The sequence below is a fragment of the Eleutherodactylus coqui genome, chromosome 3 (genome assembly GCF_035609145.1).
Source record: "Eleutherodactylus coqui strain aEleCoq1 chromosome 3, aEleCoq1.hap1, whole genome shotgun sequence".
Lineage (NCBI taxonomy): Eukaryota > Metazoa > Chordata > Amphibia > Anura > Eleutherodactylidae > Eleutherodactylus > Eleutherodactylus coqui.
In genome coordinates this window covers 267,299,707-267,323,546 of record NC_089839.1, presented here as the reverse complement: position 1 = coordinate 267,323,546, position 23,840 = coordinate 267,299,707, and the positions used below count along the sequence as shown (strand labels likewise).

The 23,840-nt window shown below is 44.7% G+C and overlaps 1 long non-coding RNA gene across 1 annotated transcript in view; it reads right to left on the bottom strand.

Moving 5' to 3' along the window:
* Positions 1-226: 226 nt before the first annotated feature.
* LOC136621717 (uncharacterized) overlaps positions 227-23,840 on the bottom strand; it is a 30,665-nt gene continuing 7,051 nt past the window's right edge. Inside the window, exons 2-3 of the long non-coding RNA XR_010791262.1 lie at positions 15,598-15,719; positions 227-538 (exon numbers count right to left, since the gene is read on the bottom strand). This is a non-coding gene — a long non-coding RNA (uncharacterized lncRNA). The remainder of the gene's footprint in view (positions 539-15,597; positions 15,720-23,840) is intronic.

Here is a 23,840-nt window from a genome sequence, read left to right as displayed (position 1 = left end):
AGCGCTGATTGGTTGGCTGGGTCATACGCCTCACAGCCAATGAATCCATCCGCATCCTAGCAGAAAAGTGATCATGTCGGCGTCCAGCGCTAAAATGGCAATGAGTATGCACTGGCGTGTGGATCACATGGGCTGGGGCTGACACAGCAACGTCATCCCATTCCTGATCAGACACGGACGGCGAGCCCTGACATATATGCTCTATTTAGACAGGATTATCTCCTCATTGGATTTTTGCATATCTTTAATTTAATTGTCTTTCCACATTATTATATATATTACTTATGGTGATTTCACATCTGCGCCGGGGATTACGCTATCCAGCTCCATTCGGGGAGCAGAAAAGGGGAGTCCCTGCAGCTGAACAGTACTGTCTCTTGACAGAACCGAACAGTGCCGAGCGAACACTCACTTTCTGCCCAGCTGGTCAGCTTTTGGACAGAATAAAAAGCTCCGTATGCAGCATTTTTTCTTCCGGCATTTTCAGCCGCATCTGTAATGGAACCTCCGGCCGTCCTTAGTCATTTCTTATTTGATACTGAAAAAAAACACAATGGTTATCATAATTGAAGATCCATCAGAAATTTGGAACACAGCTGATGAAAGACTTACACTTTTTGATGGTGGAATCTCATGTCCATTGCTAATAGCCCCTTGGATTTTAGTGACTCCCTTCAGTGAACATAAGGGTTAGTATTTGCTGGGAACTGAGGAAGGGGCTCCAAAACCCCGAAACGTGTCTATTCATGCTGGTTTCATAAAACAGAGAAGTTGAGCTTACTATCTTGATGTTTTGTGCCTCTATCACAAAAAGGTCGCACCTACACCCATTTTATTCCACTGCCAAATATACCGCACACTCATCTCCCCTTTGGACTAGGACGATCATTGGGTTGGCTGCACCTGTTCAAGAGGTATCCTTGAACTGCATTGGGAACAGAAAAGACACGTGCGTGTAGATGCGTGTATTTATGTATACACATGTGTGCATGCATCCACGTGTACGTAAACATGTTTTTTTTTTCCCAACATTACCCGTTTGGAGGTGGCTGCACCCCCTTCTTTTTTCACTCTTCTTGGATGACCCAAGTGAAAAGAATTTTTCATGTAGAAAGGGATAACTAAACAAGGTAAGGCCGCCTGCACACGAATGGATGTGCATTGTGGAAAACGCGGTCCACAGCAAATATTGCTCATTACATGCAATGGAAAAAAAAATCGCTTCTTCCTGCACACTCGCAGAATCGAATTACGACTTCTGTGAGTAGAGAAAAAAAAATCGCAGCATGTTCTATTTCAGTGCGGATTCTGCATAGATGGCTTCCATTGAAGTCAATGGACGCTGTCCGACCCGCGGCCCTTCCGCAATTGACATCGTTTTCTTTCCGTGTTATCATAAAAAAAATAATAAAAGTTTTACAATATAGTCTATGTACTCAACAGTGGCACCGATAAAAAGTAGAGCTGGCCACACAAAAAACAAGCCCTTATACGGCCGCGTCGACGGAAAAATAAAAAAGTTATGGCTTTTGAAAAATGGACATGAAAATCCGCCAAAAATCGTTGCGTCCTTAAGCCTAAAATAGGCCATGTCATTAAGGGGTTAAAAAGCTAAGAAAGAAAGATTTTTTTTTTATTCATAGTTTATTTTGAAAATTAGTATAATTATGCTACCATAAATAAAGGAACAGGTTCCTCATTTTGTTTTGGACGTTTTGATATATAATATGTATGGTTTCGGATTACAGGGCGCATAAGGCGATGGTTTAGGTTGGCGTTAGCTTTGGGTCATTTTCTTTTTTATGTTTAGATTTTATTTTATTCTGTAATTTTATTTACTTATTTTTATAACTATTTTTTTTTACCATTCATGCGACCTCTGGGGGTCATTCACATTGTTTTTCTTTTTAATTTCATACATTTCCATTGTAGCTGGAGCATACATAGGAGCCGCAGTTACAGGAGAAAACATCCCCCTGTACTGACATCAGTCACTGGCCGAGCTGAGCAGGGTCTGCTGTGCAGTGACATAGGGCAGGTGGAGGTCACATAGTGAAAATAACACTTCCACTCTCACTCTTTAACCCCTTCATGACACGGCCTATTTTGGGCTCAAGGACGCAACAATTTTTGGCGGATTTTCTTCTCCATTTATCAAAAGTCATAACTTTTTAATTTTTCCATCGAAGCGGCCGTATAAGGGCTTGTTTTTTGCGTGGCGAACTGGAGTTTTTATCGGTGCCACTTTTGGGTACATTGACTATATTGTAAAACTTTAATTTTTTTTTTATGATAGCAGAGAGAGAAAACGCATCAATTCTGCCATAGATTTTTTTTATTTTTTTTACAGCGTTAATCATGCAGCATAAATGAGACATTCCATTTTTTCTGCGGGTCGGTACGGTTACAACGATACCAAAATTCTTACATTTTTTTTAGGTTTTCCCATTTTTCTGCAATAAAAACCCTTTTTTTGGAAATCTTTTTTCTATTCTAAATCGCTGCATTCAAAGTCCTGTAACTTTTTTATTTTTGATGTATGGAGCTCTATGAGGGCTTATTTTTTGCGAGACGAGCTGTAGTTTTTACTGGTACCATTTTGGGGTACATACGGCTTTTTTGATCACTTTTATTGCGTTTTTAGTGAGGCAAAATGCTAAAAATTAGTTTTTAGAGTTTTTTAGCGTTTTTTTTGCGTGCACAGTCAAAAGCATGTGCAACTTATTGTACGCGTCGTTACGGACGCGACAATACCAAATATGTGGGGTTTTATTTTTTTTTTACCTTTTTTTATGCTAATCTGAAAAAAAGCATAAAAAAGGGTTTTTTTTTTTACATTTTTCTTTTCTTTTTTTTACATAATTTGTGTCCCTCTGAGGGACTTGCAGCACTGTGCCTATGATCGCTGTCATAAGGCATGGCAGAGCTACTGCTCTGCCATGCCTTATCGCTTATACAGCGATCATAGGCATAGGCAATACAGGACGCCGGTGTCTGGCGTCCTGTTGCCATGGTGACAGGCCGGGCTCTCGCGATGACATCGCGAGTTCCGGCCGGAGACACAGAGGGAGCCGCGCTCCCTCTGTGAACTCTTTCCCTGCCGCGATCTACTTAGATCGCGGCAGCGAAGGGGTTAACAGCGGGGGGCGCATCTCCGATGTCCCCCCGCTGTTGCAGCGGGACGCCGGCTGTAACTGACAGCCGGCTCCCGCTGCGGGATAGCGCGCGATCATATGTGATCATATGCGGGAAGTACCAGGCTGCCAGGACGTAAACTTACGCCCTGCAGCGGGAAGGGGTTAATACATATGTATATGTAGCTTGGGAAGGAAAAGGCAGAAGAGGTCAAAAACCACTTCTCCTTTCTCCTCTGGGTCCTCGGCTGTGTCTGACAGCTGAAGACCTGACCTGCTCCGTGCCATACTTCTGCTATCAGCCAGTATTAAGGCCGCTTCCACACGGGTGACAGTGATATCGCTGCTGCAAAATTGCTGTGATATCACTGCTATGTACACACGATTTTGTAGCATCAGTGATGCTTTTTCTTGCGCAATTTTGTAGCAAAAAAGTTAATAGGACTTTCTAATCTTAAAAAAAAATAAAATCTCATCACATGCTGTGCGATGTGATAAACAAGGAGGCTCCATAGGGAAACATGGGCTACAAAAGCATTCCGCGATCTTGTAGTCTCACAATGTTGCAGGCTACAAAATATCACTTACGTGGAAGAACTCATAGGAAAGCATGGGCTCTACATACGTACATGTACTGTAGATGGCCCATACAGAGCTCAGCCGCTGTGGCCAGTCTTGTTAATAACTTCATGCAGTTTGTGATATAACACCAAGTGTGAATGCAGCGTCAGCGCAGCTATTAACACACCTTGATTGGATCTGTTATTTAAGGTAGTCGCAAAACTCTATATAGCTTACTGTCATCCCTCCAGCCCCATCTAGTGGCCAGTTTATATTACTGTATGTAGACCCATTGTAATGGGAATACGCAGTCTTTCTTTTGCTTCCTATGGGATACATTTGCCTATTTGTGATTTTTTTTTCATTAACCCCTTAGTGACCAGCTGATTTTGTGCCTTAGGGACCAAGCAGTTTTCATAGTCACATTGGAAGATCCATAACTTCTTGACATAGCCGTATGAGGCCCACAAATGTTTATTTTTCCACCAACAGAGCTATGTGGTGTCTTGGTTTTTGCAGAAAGAGTCTTGATTGGCACCAGTTGACGGTAATGTGACCTTTGGGTTGCTTTCTACTGCATTTTTGGGGAGGTCAAGAAAAGAAAAATTGCAATTCTGGCATTACTTTTACAATTATTTTATGGTGTTTACCATGCGGGATAAATAACTAAATATTTTCCTTGCTTGGGTTGTTACAAATAAGGTATTACCTCATTATGTGCTGCCTAAAAAAATAAAAATAAAAAAAAAATTTACGCCTCGTTCAAACGAGCGTTTTTTTTGCACACAAATAGCCACGCAAAAAGATCGCTGCTCACGTGTGGAAAAATCACGCTGATGAAGGTAAAGGTGTGATCTACATGTGCACATACTCTGCTCGTTCACACAATCTATGGTGCGTGCTGCGTATAAATCCAGCTCCTATAGGAGCAAAACGCAGGTCCTATCTTTTCTCGCAGCACGCACCTTGGATGCGAGTATTGTAGCCACGCATGTCTTATCTTTTGCAGCTGCGAGTATTTCGCGCATCTAAAAATCGTTCATGTGAACGCTTCAACCAGCTATTTGTGCACAAAAAAGCACTCATCTGAATGAGGCTTTAAAGAGTTTTTGTGGGGAAAATTATTTTCTTTAACTGGATATTTATTTTTTTAAATGCAACTTTATTAAAAAAAAATTTACACAGTTTTTCAGTCTCTCGATAAGACTTCATAATGTGATCATTCGATCTCTAGAACAGTACACTGCATTACTTCTGCAGTGTATTCTACTTAGCCTATGAAATAATCTTATCAGACTCTTATCAGACTCTGCTATATTCATATTTCTGATTCTGTACATTTTGTATATCTCTGTGACTCAGTTACATCTGGGTTTTGGCTTATTTTGTTATGTTTTCTTTTCCCCTTTATTTGGCTTCTTTCAAATTGCAGCAACAACTTAAGTAACGTCCAGGAAGGCTGAAGTGTGGCTAAACGTTTGCATCAGAAATATTGCATGTACAATCAGTATTCACATGTCTATATAACTACTTTTACTCAAGTGTTTTAATGAAAATGTATAGAGATGAGCGAGCACACTTGGATAAAGTAGTAACTTGAGCGAGCATCACTCTTCTCAAGTAACTGCTTAGTGGTCCCAGCAGGCTCGGGGGGCGGCCGGGGACGTGGGTGAGCAGGGGGCGACGGGGGGTAGAGTGAGAGAGATCTCTCTAATTCTCTGGGTCAGTATGATTACTCCGATACCACATTTATATCGTTTTTGTTTTTTGTTTTTTTTTGCTGTACAACTTTTATTTTTTTTTCAAAGATATCGACTTTTAAAAATTATTTTCTGCCGCCATCTTTTGACAGCCCTAACTTTTTTATTTTTCCATCAACATAGTTGCGTGAGAGGTCATTTTTTTAGGATGTCCTGTAGTTTCTATTGGCACCATATTGGAGTGTGTACGGCTTTTCGATCGCTTTTTAGTACATTTTTTCTTGGAGACTGGGTGACCAAAAAAGCACAATTCTGGTGTTATTTTTTTTTTTTACGACGTTGACCGTGTGGGCTAAATAATGTATTGCCTTGATAGATCAGACTTTTACAGACGCAGCAATACCAAATATGTTTTTCACTTTATTATTTTGATTTTTATATATTTTTTTTAAACTTTTATTACCTTTTATTTTTTTAATAATTAGTAAAAATTTTAAAACTAATTGTCCCATAGGGGACAAGAACTTGTGATGCTTCGATCGCTCCTGCAGTATGATGTAATGCCATAGCATTACATTATACCACGATATGATAGGCAATCTATCAAGCCATGTCACAGGCATGGCTTGGTAGGCAATTTGCAATGGCAGCCCTGGGGGCTTTCAGAAGGCCCTGGCTGCCATGGCAACCCGCGATCTCATCGCAGAGATCAGTGTGGGACCCCCAAAAATCGATCAGGGCACTTAAATGCTGCTGTCAGGATTAGCAACGACATTTAAAGGGTTAACAGCTCCGATCAGCGGTGTTGCATTTTGGAGCTGTTGTGGGCAGGTGTTGGATATAAGAAACAGCTGACACCCGCATTGTATAGAGTGGGATCAAGTCCCTTCCTTGCAAACCCCTAATCTCCAGGACGTAAATTTAAGTCATGTAGCGTTAAGGCAGGGTTCACACAGGGCGGATTCCCGTCGGAAATCTCGCTGTTTGGCCGCAGCAAAAATAGCGAGATTTCCGCCGGGAGAACGGCTTAAACCGCGGCGGCTTTGAAGCGGCTCGGCCGCATGCTTTTCTGTTGCGGCCGGCGCTCCCATAGAGGAGAGCGGGCTGCGACGTAAATAAACAAAAAAGGAAAGGTAAACAGGCCTGCTCAATCTTTGGAAACCGCGGTTTCAACCGGATTTACCGCAGCGGATTAGCCGTCCCGTGTGGACGAGGTTTCTGAGAAATCTCATCCACATGGCTGGCTAATCCCGAGATTAGCGGCCGCGGCAAATCCGCCCTGTGTGTACCCAGCCTCAAGGGTTAAAAAATAGAAACGTTTCAACTTGACTCCGTTTGATTTAATTTCTGTTTTTAAAAAGGAACCTCAAGAAGTGTAATACAAGGCTTTTCCCCCATTGAAATCAGTGGAAGCTGTACTTTATATACACTTCTGGCTCCATCTCCCATGCTCCATCTCCAGCTCTGTTGCAGTGAGTGCAGGGGCTGAGATCAGATGATCACCAGGGGTCCTGAGGGGTGGACCCCCACCAGTCAAATCCTGGTGACCTCTCCTGAGGATAGGTCATTATTACTTAGGGTGGCTTCACATGGGCGTATTTGTGCCCGTAACTGTGTGCTAAAAATCTGTGTGCACAATACACGGAGTATAGAACCCATTGATTCTAATTGGTTCGCTATTGTTTCCTTTATTTGTGTGCCCATTGATCATACGCGCAAAAAAATAGAGCCTGCAAGCACCACTATTTCATCCTGTAAATTCTGCCAAAATGGCGGTTTGCTAACTGTAAATCGAACAGTTACTGGGGGCTGTTCAGTTCCATTATAAGATGGAAGCGTTTGGCCAGGGGGGGGCTGTTTTTACTGCCCCCCAAACAGAGCAGGAAAACCGAACTCCCTAACGCCGATGTGAATGCAACAATCATTCTGTGATCCTGCTCTCCTCACAAATGATACTGGACCTTCTAATATCACTTAGTGTCTCTTAAATGGGTAAAACTTCCCCCATTAATTATGATATATAATTAGTGGTCACGTTAATTGAAGTGAGTCAGCTCCGTGACGGTCTGCGGTCGTGGACTCTGGTCTCTTGTTAGTAGCTCTTCAAACAAAAGAGCTATTCACTTCTCAATAGATCAGAAGCATTCATACCAGTTACTGCATCTCACTGCGGTTTCTCCTGAACCTCAGACTTGTAGAAATCAGGTTTATCAATTATCTGCTTTGTTGTCATTTTTCATTGACGTTTTGGGGGCTTCAAACCCAATTAGCTTTTTACCATAAAGTTATAGTCTCAAGTTACAATAGTCTCGGCTCCCAGTGATTGTCTCAGAACCAATTAATATTGTAGCTTGAGGGACTGTCGTGTTACATTGGTTTTTAATATCCAAAAGTGGAAATATAAAATATTGTACTGAATATGTAATGCAATTGGATAATGTCCCTATGCTGCCAGCAGAGGGAGCACCGTATTCAGCTGCCAAAGCGGCTTTCCTCAATGTACAGACATTGCCCCCCCCCCAAAAAAAAATACTGCACCAAGAAGGAGTTGTTGGAATAGAATGAAACTTTCTAAGTGTGACTGTGATGATGATATATGTAAGTGATTACAATATTAGAGCGAAAGGATAAGTTTATTGGAGAAAATGGTACAATTCAAAAGAGGCTCTAGTACCCTGTTGGGTCGCCTCTAGCCTGGATACATGATGAGATACGGTTGGACATGGAGGCGCTAGTACCCTGTTGGGTCGCCTCTAGCCTGGATACATGATGAGATACAGTCGGGCATGGAGGCTCTAGTACCCTGTTGTACCGCCTCTAGCCTGGATACATGATGAGATACGGTCGGGCATGGAGGCTCTAGTACCCTGTTGGACCGCCTCTAGCCTGGATACATGATGTGATACGGTCGAGCATGGAGGTGCTAGTACCCTGTTGGGCCGCCTCTAGCCTGGATACATGATGAGATACAGTCGGGCATGGAGGTGCTAGTACCCTGTTGGGCCGCCTCTAGCCTGGATACATGATGAGATTCGGTCGGGCATGGAGGTGCTAGTACCCTGTTGTACCGCCTCTAGCCTGGATACTTGATGAGATACGGTCGGGCATGGAGGCATATAGGCTTTTTATGTTATCCTGCAGCACATTTACCCACAGATTGCGTTGATTTCAATGAGAGCCGTGGCTGCAGTTACAACGCCAGCCACTACACATAGGTTGGCACAGAGACTTCCGCTCCGACCTCTGTGTATTTGCGGCGCTGCCAGCATGCGCCCGCTCAGCTGATCGGTCGGGGTCCCGAGCGACAGACTCCAGCTGATCAGCTATTGATGGCCTATCCTGAGGATACATCATCAGTAGTATTCTCCCTGGAAAACCCCTTTAAGCCTAGTTTCCTTCTGTGATAGATGTAAGATGGTTTAATAAGTTGGTTGCTGGATCATGATCATAGAACCGGTACTTGGCACTAGGGCATGCACTGTAGAACTGGACCAGTACATTTATAGGAAGTAGATCATGGCGATATGGCACAGCAGTAAGCAGGCATGAATGATTTTGCAGCATATTATGCATTATTTGCACACTTCACTCCACAGGAGGGCGCTGTTGCTTCATACGCTGCCTTACAGCTACATGGGGTAACAGGTCACAGCTCCTAATGTCCTGTAGTCCTCAATACAGGTTTGAGGTTATCCGTCCAGTACCATACCCCATATTTAACAACTCCCCCTCGGCTACCCTCTTTATTACGGGCTGTCAGTATGTGCTCTACTACACAGGTTGCAGAGAGACTGTGTTGGATCAGGCCACACTCCTCTCTCAGCCCCTCGTCCTGCTTACTGTAGGCACTCAGTACCCGTCACATTGAGCAGATTTTCGGAATCCAGACCCATGTTTCTCTCTCTCTGTAGTCGAAGTTACCCTGACCATCCTTTGGCTGTGAGCATGCGTCTGTTGGCTTCATCTCTGTAGCTGTCTTTGGTCAAGAGGAAGGATGAAGGAAGTGGCAGCATAAAAGGATCTTAAAAAAAAAAATCTTTAATAATAATCTTCCATGATTATTCTATAAAAGGGTAGGCCACGTTTCGACCCACATGAGGGCTTTTTCAAGCATTTGCATTGAGTGCTGCTGTATCTTGTTTTCTCTGGTCAAGAGGAAGGGAGATTCCTTCTCTTCCCATTCCAGATGCGAGCATTTTTATGGAACTGTCTGGTCATTCCATGTTGTCCTTTGGCCACCACAACCACTCTTTTTCTGACTGCTGTCTTTCACAGACCCACACCCCATCCCAGAAGCGTAGCTTGGAGCTCCTGGGCTACAATGCAAAACCTGTAACCGGTCCCCCAACTATAATGCTTTATTCATAGTACTGGGCTCCATATATGGAGAAGAGAGGCCTTATGGGCCCCCTAATGGTCCTGAGCCCGGGTGCAACTGCATCCCCTATAGTTACGCCCCTCTCCCAGCCTCTTCTTCAGCCTGGCCCTCTTCGGCCTCTCTACTCTTTGTTTGGCCCTTATACTGGTCACGGTGGGGTCCCTAAGAACAAGCCAAGTGGGGGGATATGGCTGCAGTAGTCTATTCCAGAGGGCACTCATGTACTGGCACCTCCTCATTCTTATATAACTGGTGATGCACTCGCCACAGCCCCCAGGGTGGTACTGCAACGCCCCAAGTATCCCTGGACTGGGCATGCACTAAACACGTCACCGCAGCTCACAAGTGGTGCTTGGAGTGCATTGCTGCTCATTTCTTCAAACAACCCCACTCTCTTACAAATTATCACTGATATTTGGCACCTTTTGCAATGAAATTGTGACAATTTCATTTAATAAGTCATTTAATAGCACAAAACCATTTCTTGTTATAAAATAAACCTTCAAATTGTATTAAAACCGACAGCCAGCAAGGATAATAATGTATCAATGACCTCAATCTGAGCCAAAGCAAGTAGTGTATAGTAAAAGGAGAGGGATAGAAAACATTCCGTCTCTCTTTTTGTTAATCCACCCTTAGGGTGCGTTCACATGAGTGTAGGCGTATTTACGTTCGCACGAGCGCAGCGTATAATCGCCGGAAAGAACGTTTTTCGGCGATCATGACCAGAGCTATAAAGCGTATTTTCGCTTGTTCCTACTTTGCAAACTATCTTTTTGGCCATCGAATATGCGTTGGCGCATATTTCGGTCGCATAAGTTCCGTTTTTTTTTCGGGTTGCCGTTTTTACGCGCCGTAAAATCGCCCGTCCGAACGAATACATTGGAAACCAATGCCTCAGATGGTCACGTTTATACGATTGGGCGCAAAAACGCGCCGTTTATGCGCTCGTGTGAACGCACCCTTAGTTTTGGCTTCAAAAACTGCATCAAAATGGCACACGTAAAGCAGCCTCAGGGCCTGAGATCCTGACTAACGCCGGATTCAAACGAACGTACTTCTCCACGCTAAATACGTAGTGAATGCAACCCATTGATTTCTATTTTGCAAGAGCACATATTGAATTCATTTCACTAATTGCCCATTTCAATGAATGGGAACATTGCTGTAAGTTTTTTCCATGCGCAAAAAATCCAGTAAAACATGCGCAAATACATGGCAAAATGCGCTTACACCAGTGTAACACCTACCTAAGGCAAACACTCCTGTCTATTTCCATTCATTGTTTCAGCTTCAAATCTTATTGCCCCATACTAAATGAGCGCTTAGTGAAAGAAAGAAATCCGGTGATCGTCTGGTACGGTTCTGCCAAGAAAATCGGCTCAGCGTAGCTAACACATGGTTTATGCAACCCAAACGCTGACTGAACACGTGGACATTTCCCAATGGCCTCCATCGAAATCAGATTTACATCCTGTGTCCTCATTGTTGGCAAAGTTCAGTCGTTGCAATAAAAACCTTTCCTGGCGCCGACTGCGGCACTGAGCATGAACATCTTGCAGCTAAAATCAAATTCCGTATCATTAAGAAAGGCGCTCAATTGAGAAAATCTAACACCTCTAAAATCCCCCAATCATACACTATTGAGGTAGCAAACAGATTCAGACTGCTTGACACATCAGAAAAGCATCCAGAGGAGCTACGGCACGATACACAGTCCACATTTATCAAAACAGGCAGTAAGCATCTCACCTATAAGAAGCAGGAAAAACAACGCTACTGGTTGGCCGAGCAAACCCTGAGAATCTATATATATAGAATTGAATGTATGTCTGCCTGCGTGCGTGTCTGTCTGCATGTCTGTCTGCATGTCTGTTTGTCCTTTATGCGCTACTACACCATTCATCCGATCGCCATGAAACTTTGGGAAGTTCTTGAGTACACTCCTGGGAAGATTATAGGCATAGTACAATTATGCTATGATAAATGGCGCGCGTGCGAGCGTCGTCGACAGTTACGCCCCCCCCCCCCCCCACGTAGATCGTTCGATTTCCATCATTGCCACTAATTTTCTCACTTCCCGATGTCGTAGAAACATGAAATTTGGCACGAGCATTGATTGTGTCATATATAGGAAAAGTTAATGGGTCCCAACTCAATTATTAAATTCTAAGCGCAAAAGAATTAGCGTCCAAATTTTAAGTACGGAATCTAATTTTCTCGCTTCTCAATGTCATAGAAAATTGAAATTTGGCACGAGCATTGATTATGTCATAAATAGGAAAAGTTAATGGGTCCCAACTCGATTATTAAATTCTAAGCGCAAAAGAATTAGCGTCCAAATTTTAAGTACGGAATCTAATTTTCTCGCTTCTCAATGTCATAGAAAATTGAAATTTGGCACGAGCATTGATTATGTCATAAATAGGAAAAGGTAATCGGTCCCAATTCCATTATTCAATTCTAAGCGCCAAAGAATTAGCGTCCAAATTTTACGTACAGAATCTAATTTTCTCGCTTCCCAATGTCATAGAAACTTGAAATTTGGCACGAGCATTGATTATGTCATAAATAGGAAAAGTTAATGGGTCCCAACTCGATTATTCAATTCTAAGCGCAAAAGAATTAGCGACCAAATTTTACGTATGGAATCTAATTCTCTCACTTTCCAATGTCATATATATATATATATATATATATATATATATATATAAATGAATGAATGAATGAATGTCTGTCTGTCTGTCCTTTATGCATTACTACACCATTCATCCAATTGCCATGAAGTTGTTGAGTACACTCCTGGGAAGATTATAGGCATAGTACAACTATCCTACGATAGGTGGCGCGCGTGCGAGCATCGTCGACAGTTATGCCCCCCAGACAAAGATCGTTTGATTTCCATCTCAAGCACAAAAGCAAAAGGCATTACGAGCAACGGGATGAGTGTTCAACTACAAAATGATGCATCCGCCGAACGTCTCGCAAGACAATTGCTGGATATTGAGAATGCTGAGGTATAATAAAAGCTGTGCTGTGATTGGTTGCTATTTGTTATACTGCTGAGGTAACATGAAAGCTGTGCTGTGATTGGTTGCTATATATTATACTGCTGAGGTAAAATGAATGCTGCGCTGTGATTGGTTGTTATATATTATACCGCTACGGTAACTTGAAAGCTGCGCTGTGATTGGTTGTTATCTAGATATATAAAAATGAATGTATGTATGTATGTCTGTCTTCGCGGCAACGCGCGACGGGTAAGCTAGTAGCTGATAAAAGAAGAGCAGCAAAAGCGGCCGGCAACAAAGATGAAGTTCAGCAACTAAATACCGATTTTAATTGAGCATCGAGGAAAGACAAGGAAATGGATTGGAATAAGCATTGCAAACATCTCAAAGCAGGAGCCATGAAAGGCCATATGCGAGGCCTATTCTCACGGGTCAAGATGGCCCAAAAACCTTTCTTGGCACGCAATGGCACAATTAAAGGCAAAAATGTGAAGGAACTAAATGACCAACAGAGTATCAAGGATGGGTGGTGGGAATACTAAGCCTGCAACCACATACCTAGACCATTGCATGAGGTGGAGCCTGCGGACTTGGAGCCCTTCATTATGGAGTCAGAAGTAGTTATGGCAATGAAACAGCTAGTCAAAAATAAAGCACCAGGCGTAGATTACATACCGGCAGAGCTATTGCTGCCAGTACCAGCGAAAACCATCACAGTGCTGTGCCCGGCAGTATGGGCATCCACTCAATGGCCACAGGACTGGAAAAGATCTGTCTTCATCGCTCCACCAAAGAAAGGCGACTCCCAGAATTGCTCCAACTACTGAACAATGGCCCTCATTCTGCATGCAAGCAAGATTCCCCGCAAAATTATACAGGAAAGAATGAGATCAGTCGTTGAAGCGGCGCTCCCTTATGCGCAGGCAGCAGGAATATCTATATATGTTTTATTGACTACATCAAGGCCTTGAACTATGACAAGCTATGGCGACCCCTACAACAGCCGGGCGTATCAGCACATCTTGTCAAGCTGATAAAATCACTTTATACCAACCAAGAAGCCACTGTGAGAACACAGCATGGGGACACAGATTGGATTGGGATCAGTAAAGGCATCCAACAGGGCTGCATCCTCTTACCCTTCTTGTTTAACCTATATGCGGAAGTGATCATGGAGAAAATGGACCTAGACGGATTGGAAATCGAGGTGAAAATAGGTGGCAGAAACATCAACAATATCTGTTATGTGGATGACACAATTCTGCTTCCAGAAACAGAAGCAGATCTGAGCAGCTGATATGTAAGATCAAAACTGAAAGTGAAAAAATGGGCCTCTACCTGAATTTAAAGAAGACTAAAATTATGATAACTGCAAAAAATGGACAAATTCAAATCAAAATCGACAATTAAAATTGCCCAGGCTGGAGAATCTATGCCAGAGATAAAACATAGGATAGCATTGGGGCAAAGAGCGATGCTAAGCCTGGACAAAGTCTGGAAAAGTAGGGATATCGGTATAGCAACTAAACGCAGGATAGTGCAAATTATCGTTTTCCCCATAGCCATGTATGGATGTGAAAGCTCTGCTGCAAAAAAAAGCTGATAGAGGGAGGATTGATGCGTTTAAGCTGTGACGCTGGTGAATGCTGCTGCATATACCCTGGACAGCAAGAGTAGCAAACAGAGAAGTCCTGAATCGTATAGGAACCGATATATCACTGGAGGGGGAGATGACTGGACTCAGGCTCACGGATTTTGGCCATGTAATGCGAGCAGAGTCGCTAGAAAAATCCATAATGCTTGGACAGATCAGTGTCAAAAGAAGAACTGGCCGTCAAAGGACACGATGGTGTATACTGTCAGAGCTGATACTGGTATGGGTATCACACAACTCAAAAGAAGCAGTGCAAAACCGAAAAACATGGAGGGAGCTCGCCTCTAGGGTCGTCGAGGGTCGTGAATTTCCTACTGCCTAAGGGTGCATTCCCACGAACGTATATCAGCTCGGTTTTCACGCCGAGCCGATATACGATGTCCTCGTGTGCAGGGGGGGGGGATGGAAGAGCCAGGAGCAGGAACAGAGCTCCCGCCCCCTCTCCACCCCTCTGCACGATTTGCAATGAAAGGAGGTGGGGAGGGGCTAAGTTCTGATAATTAGCCCCGCCCCCGTCTGCCTCTCCCCATTGCAAATAGTGCAGAGGGGCGGAGAGGAGGCAGAGAGGGGGCGGGAGCTCAGTTCCTGCTCCTGGCTCTTCCATCCTCCCCCCCCTGCACACGAGGACAACGTATATCGGCTCGGCGTGAAAATTGAGCCGATATATGTTCGTGGGAATGCAGCCTAACAACAACAGCAAATGATCCCTTAGGGCTCCCACCTGCTTGCATTTTATAACACTACGTTTGTTAACACAAATGTCAATCGGACTTTCTAATGTAAAAAAACGCATCGCACAAAAATCGCAGAAACACAAACCTGCGATACGTTTGACATTCATGTTAAAAAACCACAAGTGTGTGGGAGCCCTTAGAGGTCCTTTTACATGTGCAAATAAGCGTTAGATCGGGTTGCATGATTCTTGTTGGGTGTAAATGTGTGCAGCGAACGAACAATCAGCGATAAATCGGTGGCTCTCTTATCAGATCTTTTATGCAGACCTGAAAATTATCGCTCATTCGCCGCTGCATCGTTTAGTACAAACAGGCATTGTATAATTTGTCAAACCGATATAAGTAGCAGAAGGGTTAACGAGAGACGTGGTTATGATCCAAGGAATGATTGCAACTACCCAATTATTGGTCAGGTAAATACATACCAAGTAAAGGATCAACAATCGCTACGTTACCGCCGCATGCATGCTTGTACCAATTGATCTTGCAGTGTCCAAGCGCCATAGCCCTTGTTTTCCGTCAGCGGCCGGTCTTACAATGAGGTCTTCTGCAATTAAAAGGCAGACGTTACTTCATATCAATTGTGGAGAAAGCCAACCCATCATTATGTGAGGCTGATTATCTGCAGACGGGTCATTACCGTGACAGCCAAGATAAAGAACAATGCAAGGACTGAGCAGAAAGGGAGATAAGCATCACACCTTGAGTCTACAATGCCTTGTGTGTGTGGAAGGAATGCTTGCAGTGGAGCGACAAAGTTACCTTCTCGTACCACAGCAAATATTTTGGCGCTACAACTATCTTACAAGACTAGGCAATACATCCCAGAATTTTTGCATAAACCCAATGAGAAAATACTGCAATCCATAGTGACAACAGAGCACCTCTGGGACTCACCGAGGGTTCGTTCACACGGGCGTATGCAGATTTCGGTCATGTACTACGTAACATATTTATGGGAATGAAAATCGCATATTCCCTGCGTATTTCAGCTCTTCCGCACTCGGAAATACACAGCGTTTATGAGCGCAAAAAGAACGCAGAAGAGCCCATTGTTTAGATGCGCAAATACGCAGTGAATATGCGTATTCACTACGTATTTATGCAGGTCCATTGACTTCAATGGCCTATTTTGAAAAGCGTAATAAACATCAAAATAGGACATGCCATGTTTTTTTTCAAGCGACCGAAAGTTGCGTGAAAAATATGCTCATCTGAATACCCCAATGTAAATCAAAGGGGATTTAATATATTTTGTGCGTAATATGCTGCGCTAATATACCAATGTGAACGAGCCCCAAACCCTATAGCACACAGATTATAACCTGTTTGGCTGCATGAAAGCTGCAGCAAATTTAGATTCTAAGCAACTCCCCTGCTGTTTTTTGGATCAGCTAATCCGTCCCAATGGCGGCGCCACACATGCGGACTGTAAAATACACTCGTATTGTGTGTATTAGACCTCTACGGGCCTCTTTGGTGCCAAATGCACACAACATAGAGGACTAATTTTTTCGCGCCTGCGAAAACTGTGAGCGCAAAAAAAAGGTAATGCGAATGAACCCATTGAAATCAATGGGTTTTATTATTTGCGTTTTCTAAGCGTATTTTTCCGTGCTGAAAAATACATTCCTTTGATGCTATCCTGAGGCGGACTTCACAGACATATTTCCGCATGTATTTGAGCGCGTAACATGTAGAGAATAGAACCTATGGATTTCAACTTATTCATTCACATTTCCGTACTTTTGATCGAGAAAAAAAGGTAAATGTTCTATTTTTCTGCATATTTGCGCATAAAAGATCCCCACAGAAGTCAATGGGGGATGCGCAATACGCAGGGGGATGCGTGAAATACTGTGTAATTACCCTGAAAAAGGAACACATCTGGAACTAATTTGCTATTTTAGTCAGGATGTTTGTTTGCGACGTGTAAATGATCATGTCCTGTGGGCAGAAAAAGTACAGTAAAATAGGCCAAACGCCTCAGTCTGGGCACAAATGCGTTGCGCTGAGGCATGCGCAATTGCTCATGTGAAGCCAGCCTTAGTGCTAGTCACACTACCAACAATCTTCTCATCCAGGATTGAAAGGAAACTAAGCGCTCACCCTCACCCTTTTTACATTCCGTGTAGTACTGATTAATCTTACTTTTCTAACCCCTTAATGACGTGGCCCCTTTTTTTTTCCATTTTTGTTTTTTCCTCCCTCCTTTAAAAAAATCGTAACTCCTTCATTTATCCATCGACGTCGCTGTCTGAGGGCTTGTTTTTTGCGGGACGAGTTGTATTTATCAATGGTGCTATTTAATGTACCATATAATGTACTGAAAAACTTTTAAAAAATTCTAAGTGGAGTAAAATGAAAAAAAAATATGACATTCCGCCATCTTTCAGTGCGTCTTGTTTCTACAGCGCACAAACTGCAGCAAAAATGACATGATAACTTTATTCTACAGGTCAGTACGATTACTACAATACCAAACTTGTATAGGTTTTTTCTTACTGTACAACTCTTTTTTTTTTCAAAGACATTTAATTGCTTTTTATTGCGTTTTTTTCTAGGAGACAGGGTGACTGAAAAAGTGCATTTTTGGCGTTCTTTATTTTTTTTTTTGGACGACATTCACCATACAGGAAAAATAATGCACTACTTTGATAGATCGGACTTTTACGGACACGTCGATAGAAAATTCGTATTTTTATTTTGTGATTTAGATTTTTTTAATATAGATATGGCAAAAGGGGGTGATTTAAACTTTTATTATTATTATTTTTTTTTTTACAATTAAAAAAACTTTATTGATCTTTTTTTTTAAACTTATCTTTTAAGTCCCCTGGGAGACTACAACATGTGATGTTTTGATTGCTCCTGCAGTATGACGTAATACTATAGCATTACGTCATACTGCATTCGGACAGGCAGCCTATCAAGCCACCCCACAGTGGCATTTAAAAGGTTAATAGCTGATCGCGGCTATTGCCCGTTGGTGTGAGCTGTAATAAACAGCTGACGCCCGCACTGTATGAAGAGAGGTCGCCCAGCCCAGTAAATGTACGTCCTGGAGCGGGACGGGGTTAAACGCCTCCTTCCTAATATTGCATTGATAGTAGAGAGCAGAAAAAGGATTGCAAACAGCCTAAGCAGGAGCTCGCCTTCTGCAAATACATATAATATACTAGCTTTGTCCCCTGAGTTATCAGGGCCCTCTTGTATGGCACTGTCAACTGCTTCGGCCCCCGGTTCATCAGTGTCCTCCTCTCTTGCCCTGATCCAGTTGCAACATCCCATAGAGACACCCCGGACACTTGACAAACGCGGGGAGCTGTGAGGGTTAAGTGTTGGCTTGTCACGGCAGCACTTAAAAGACTCCTTTTTCCAGAGGGATGACACGTAGCCAAGGCCAGAGCAGGATTGCAGGCCTCCGTCGACACCCATAGGATAGGGAATGCCCATAAACAGGAGGATGGGGGTAGTTGTCGTCACGGGTGACACCACCATTCCCACACACCGGTATGCTACACTGCGTCAAATAAACACAGACACTGGTGTATAGTACCTTGGGCCCCCAGGAACGGTTAGGGCCCGGTATAAACTTTACTTGAAGTAACTTTGGTAAAACAATTATTCACAGCAATTCAGTTACAATTCTTCACAGTACAAGTAGAAAGAAAGATCAGAGGTCAGGGAGGATACACAGGATGAAACCGGTCCTACAGTCTGTGTTATCTGTCAGGTACCGCTCCTGGATTGGGAGCACTCCAGAGGAGGATAGGGGGTAGGGGTCACTCCACAGACACTCTGGCAGGAATTATTTACTTTAAGGATTAGCACCCCAAACTGGAGACGCATGGGTGTGACTGAGTAGCGTACTTCTACACGGTGATCCTGGTTTTGGATAGCCGCATAAGAAAAATTTGTGGTTTGAATTAGTACCTCTGCACTGGTCTCTCTAAGCAGAATTACTTACAAATGCTCCCTCTTTTATGTTTTGGGGCTCACATCCAAATCTCAGTCGCTATGGGAAATCTCTCCTTCTCTCAATCACTCGTATACCTTCACTCATACCACATGACATGACGGACTGATACAATTATATGCAGGCAATGATTTTATTGAAATTAACCTCTCAAGCACCGCAGCTGTGCAACACATACACACTGGAAATGACAAGACAGGCTAGCACAGTGCATCTACATGAGACAAACATGTATGAAATTTATGGAGGGGACCAGGATGGTGTACTGGGCCACTATATAGTCATGTTCCCCTGCTGACCATATCACTAAGTGAAGAGGATGGGATTAACTTGCAGCTGTCAGAGCCGCTGATCTGAGTGGTGGTGGCCAGGATAGTGTAGAGGGGAGAGCAGAGCATGACTCTCCCTCTACACAGCTCACCGAGTCCTTGGTCTCTTGTCCAGTGTCCTGTTGCTGGAAGTTCTCCTGGTAAGACTGGTTCTGGGGCATGTTATACAAGTAGGTAAAACACCCAATGAATGGTTTATAATACTGTACTTCGGATACACCTACTTGTAACAGGCACTAAAAGAATGGGTTTTGATACACTAAAAGATGGAAGCTATACACATTAGACAATGTGATAGTCATCCTGTCCCGACTTCAGCGGGACAGGATGACTGTCGGATGTGTATCACTGCCTTCTGATTTTCCCACCAACAGATAATGTGGCAGGGAAAAAAGGACTGGGCAAGTTGAATCTCAACAAATCCTTTTGTTCTCCTGGAGATAAGCCATTGTCAAAGGTGGTTAGTGGCAGACAAATGAGTGTTTGGCCAACATTTATTGGAGGTGTGCTCCTCTAAGGCCAGGTTCACATCTGCTCTGAAATCTCCGTCGTAGATCCGGAACAAAATACCAGGAGAAATAGCATGCAGCGCTTTGTCATCTAGCAAAATGCAGGGCACCTGAGCAGAAACCGAACAGACTCCATTATAGTCAATGGGGTCCGACATAAGACAGACCTTCCCCACCTGCAGATATGAAAGCAGCCTAAGCTGTAAGCTAAATGCTGCTGCCCTTATTTTTTGCACACCCGGACAGCTGCAGGTCCTTACCTTATCCTAAAAGGCCTCATGTCCACGGGATAATTGTGATCCGCGCCCCATAGGGATGCATTGGACACCCGCAGGTAGTTAAATACCTGCGGATGTCATTTTCCCCTTAGGGCTCATGTCCACGGGCAAAAGAAGAATTAAAATCCGCAGCGGATTTTAACTCTTCTCCTGCCCGCGGATCCGCACCCCATAGGGATGCATTGACCACCCATGGGTAGATAATACCCGCGGATGGTCAATAAAAGTGATTTTTTTAAAAATGGAGCATGAAAAAATCTGGACCATGCTCCATTTTCGTGCGGGTCTCACGCGGGGACGGCTCCCGCGGGCTACTATTGAAGCCTATGGAAGCCGTCCGGATCTGCGGGAGACTAAAATCGGAATTTACTCACCTGCTCCGGATCTTCCCTTCTCCGCGGCTTCATCTTCTCTCCGTCGCGGCCGGATCTCTTTTCTTCGTGCCGGTGCATGCGCGGGGCACGCAACCGACGTACCCTGCGCATCTGCCGGCCTGAAGAAAAAAGATCCGGCCGCGACGGAGAGAAGATGAAGCCGCGGCGAAGGGAAGATCCGCAGCGGGCGAGAGGTAAGTTAATTCTTATTTTTATGCCTCATGTCCGCGGGGCAGGAGGGACCCGCTACGGATTCTCCATGAAGAATCCGTAGCGGGCCTGATTTTCCCCGTGGACATGAGGTCTTAGGCTTCATGTCTACTGGGAAAATCAGATCCGCTGCAGATTTGTAACGCGGATTTGGGCTGTGGATGCAGTGCGGATGCACTGTAATTGTCTTTTATTTTTCATTCGGCGCATGCGCGCGGCACGCTGCCGGCGTGCCGAGCACATCCGCCCAGCCGAAGACAGAAGATCCGGCCGCGACAGAGGACAGGTCCGCAGCGTCCGGACAGGTAAGGAAATTCTTATTTTTTAGCATCATGTCCGCGGGAAAGGAGAGACCTGCTGCGGGATTCTCCATGAAGAATCCGCAGCGCGCCTGATTTTCCCCGTAGACATGAGGCCTAATCTCCTGGAAAGAGAAATCACTTTGCGGAGACATCCTTGAGTGCATGCCAGTAGAGTGTTATAGATGATTATCATGAACATTAATGACAAAATCTTTAATTTGCCAGCAGCGGTGTTTCAAGCAGATTACTCCTTCACCTGGCAGGTCTGCTTAGTTGGAGCCTGAAAGTGGAGAAGCCGTCTATCAACTGTGCCAGAACTGCTAAGAGAGCGAGCAGACGCTACTGCATAATAAGCCTCACACCCTGTACAAAGCAGATCTATCGGCTGTCAGCAGAAGAGATATTTTGAACGCTGTTGTCCAGTGGCTGGCTGGCAAATTTTAGCTTGGGGATGGGGGGAAGCAAACAGCACTGACTCATGAGTAGAGGTCTACCCTAAGGCCGTCTGCAAACGAGCGGGTCGGATCCGGTGGCGAGAATTCTCGCCGCAGGACCCGACCCGAGCGCCTGCAGGGATGAGCGCGTACTCACCCGCGCCCGGCGGCCCCGGATCTTTCATGTGCCGGCTGCCGGGCAGCCGGCGCATGCGCAGACCGGAGCCAGCGGCTGCGTGAGTGACGTTTCTGTGCGAGGCTCTGCGAGCCCCGCACAAAAATAGGACATGCCGCGGTTTGTTTGCCGCGCGAGATTTCATGCGGCCAAATCGCGTCCGTCTGCATAGGATTGTGTTTGTTAACGCAATCCTATGCAGGCTTTGAGCGGCGGAAATCCCGCGGGAAATCCCGCCGCGGGATTTCTGCCCGTGTGCAGGCGGCTAAGGCTGCCTGTCCATGGGCGATGATTGGCTTGCGATAAATCGCCCGTGGATCACGCTCTGTAAAGCTTTTCATAGGAATACTATGGAAAGCGCAGCGCCGGCGTCCACCAGCGGAGAATCATAGCGGTTCTCTGCTTGTGGGATTTAAATCGCTGCATGCTGCGATTGCCGCGATTCTCCGCTGTGGGCGTATCTATTAGATAGGTTCATCTCGGAGATCTGTCAGTGCTTCCCCCTCCTCACTAGCAATATTCCGCCTTGGCCGTGGACAGGGGACCTAAAGGTGGAAACACACAGAGTAGTTGGCCTTATGCAACCAAACCAAACCATGCCTACCTGTAGTGGCCAATGGCTGCAAAAATTATCGCCAAAATTGTGTGACCAATGTCTGCCACCGATAGGAGTAGTTTGGTTGTTTACAACCAGACGCCCCAAGTGTTTCCACCCTTAACCTGTTTATCTATTTATCATAAGGCACCAGAACTCATCTCAGTACATACATACAGCACCAGAGCCAAGCTCAGAACATAAATACAGCACCAGAACCAAGCTTATAACATAAATACAGCATCAAATCTGAACTGTATGTATGTGTGCAGCCTCTGGTCTTGGGTGTGTGCCACTCCCGTAAAAATGGCCCTGTACATGTAATGGAAGAGCCCCCCTACAGACTTATAAGTTGCTTATAAGTGTGGATACATTATATGACACATAGACTTAGGCCGCTTTCACATGGCCGATAAAACCATTGTTTTCAATGGGGCCAGCAAAGCATCGCACGTTGTGCGAGGTGCACGCGTTTGAGAGCACTCCGCGATTCTCTGCGCAGCGGTGGATTGCTAATTTCGGTGAGGAAATCGAACATTGGCAAGCACAATATTGGGCTGGGTTTCATGGCGCGATATCGCACTCACCCATGTGAAATTAGCCTTAGGCAAGGCTCACACATAAGAATTCCAATTGCGGAATCTGTGATTGGTGTCTGCGTGGGGGGTCCGCAGCAAAATGCAGCCATTCAAAGGCATGTAAATTCGCTTTTTTGCTTACACTCATGGAAACAAATTGCCTATTCCGTGAGCGGAGGAAAACTGCCTTCCATTGTATCCAAGCTAAAGGCGATACAACAGGGTACTAGAGCATCCATGCACGCCCGTATCACATCTTGTATCCAAGCTAAAGACGATACAACAGGGTACTAGAGCCCCCATGCCCGCCCGTATCACATCTTGTATCCTAGCTAGAGTTGGTACAACAGGGTACTAGAGCCCCCATGCCCGCCCGTATCACATCTTGTATCCTAGCTAGAGTTGGTACAACAGGGTACTAGAGCCCCCATGCCCGCCCGTATCACATCTTGTATCCTAGCTAGAGTTGGTACAACAGGGTACTAGAGCCTCCATGTCCGCCTGTATCACATCTTGTATCCAAGCTTGTGGCGGTACAACAGGGTACTAGAGCATCCATGCACGCCCTTATCACATCTTGTATTCAGGCTGGAGGTGGTACAACAGGGTACTAGAGCCTCCATGCCCACCTGTATCACATCTTGTATCCAAGCTAAACTTGGTACAACAGACTACTGCAGCATGCATGGCCGCCTGTATCACATCTTGTATCCTAGCTAGAGTTGGTACAACAGGGTACCAGAGCCTCCATGCCCACTCATATCACATCTTGTATCCAAGCTAGAGGCAGTACAACAGGGTACTAGAGCCTCCATGCCCGCCTGTATCACATCTTGTATCCAAGCTAGAGGCGGTACAGCAGGGTACTAGAGCCTCTATGCCTGCCCGTATCACATCTTGTATCC